Below are 1,710 nucleotides of genomic sequence, written 5' to 3' on the forward strand. Positions count from 1 at the left end.
TTTCTAGATCTCCAAGTAGTTCTGAGATTGCACGGGTAAAAATCTCCGACACACTTGTTATACCAAACGGAAGTCTACGGTGGCGTCATGAAACAAGTCAGTTTCGAACTTTCACTGTCCAACGGAATTTTATAGAATCTCGAACTTGCGTCTAATCGCGGGCAACATTTCGCATTCCCCAATTTATGAAGGACATCGTCAAGTGTCGGTATGACTTTGTTGAGTTGTCTTAAGTTAACACATATGCGAACGTTTCCGTTCGGTTTCAGATCTGGAACCATCGGAGGACACCAGTCTGATAGTTCTGTTACCTTGGTTATAACACCTGCCTGCTCCATGCGCTTTAACTCGCCCTCCACTTTCTTTAATAAATAGATGGGGTATCCGTCGCGATGTTTTTATCGCGTATGGCGTGACGTCATCTTTCAAGGTTATTTTCACTGGATCAACTTTCATTAAGCCATTGTCACCAAATAGGTCGGCGTTGATCTCATCTACTGGCTGTATCCGACCCATTGCAACCGCTGTTGCACGACTGAGAATATTATGTTTTACTCCCATAACCACAAAGATTTATTCAGTCTATTCCTCCCTGTTTAACTTTACATCTGTAATGAACTCGCCAAGGACGCTTACAGTACCTCCTGGGCTGTGTAAAGTCGCTGATGCTGGATTTAGTTTCTATTTGTAATGATTTGAAAGTTGCCTCACATAAAATTGATGCGTCGGCTTCTGAATCAATTTTGAATTGAACGGGTTTGTTCTGGACACAGAGATTAACATTACATGCTGGTTCCTGTGAAGTATAACAGTCAGTGGATCCAAGAAAGAAATATTCTTCATTATCCACATGTAACTGGGCTATTTCACTAGTCACATCGTCGACAATTTTGGTTTTACAGCAACGCTTGTAATGCCCGCGTCTGTGGCACCTTCTACACTCTGCATTTTGGGTTGGACATCAAACTTCTGAAGATTTTTGCCATAATCTTTACTGTCATTGTCATTCAAGGCAAATCATTTAAAGATTGCTTCTGACTGCGAACCCATCGCGTAAATGAGAGAGCTAACCTGAACATCGCCATCTTCCTGGTGAAGTTTAGTCGCCAGCCAAAATCGGGTGAATCTTTCCTTCCACTCCTGCCATTCCGATGGCCGCTCAAAAGCAAACGTCTCTGGTGGTTCGAAGTTTGCCATTGTCCTAATAAAGCAACCAATCTGACACCATGGCTTGTTGTTGATAATGAATCACAACAAAGATGGGTCCGTAAAAGTAACTGAACTTTTTTCACTAACTCACGGCATGTGTACATGTGTGTCGTCACGACTATAGTTTGCTTCAAACACAAAGTTTGCTTCTTGGCGCATACAACACGATTATATGACACTTTCTCCTTTCATGTTTCCGTTTCTTCTCCTTTCAATTTCATGAATAAAACAGATGGTCATAGCGACAGAATGATGGGTGATATTTAAAGACACAAAGCACCGTCAACATCTGTCAGCATTTATAAGTTGTTCGCGACACACTCCTCTGCTGACTTCTAATCATCTCACTGAAAGAAGGAAAAGTAGACGAACAAAAAAATACTTCTTGGTTAACAGATATATTATTCCGAAAAGAATATATCTTAAATGTAATATACAGAAATACCGTTCGACGTGACGATATAATTAAAGACGTACAGTATAGAGAGTAAGACAGAGCAG

Source organism: Liolophura sinensis, unplaced genomic scaffold (genome assembly GCF_032854445.1).
Source record: "Liolophura sinensis isolate JHLJ2023 unplaced genomic scaffold, CUHK_Ljap_v2 scaffold_38, whole genome shotgun sequence".
Lineage (NCBI taxonomy): Eukaryota > Metazoa > Mollusca > Polyplacophora > Chitonida > Chitonidae > Liolophura > Liolophura sinensis.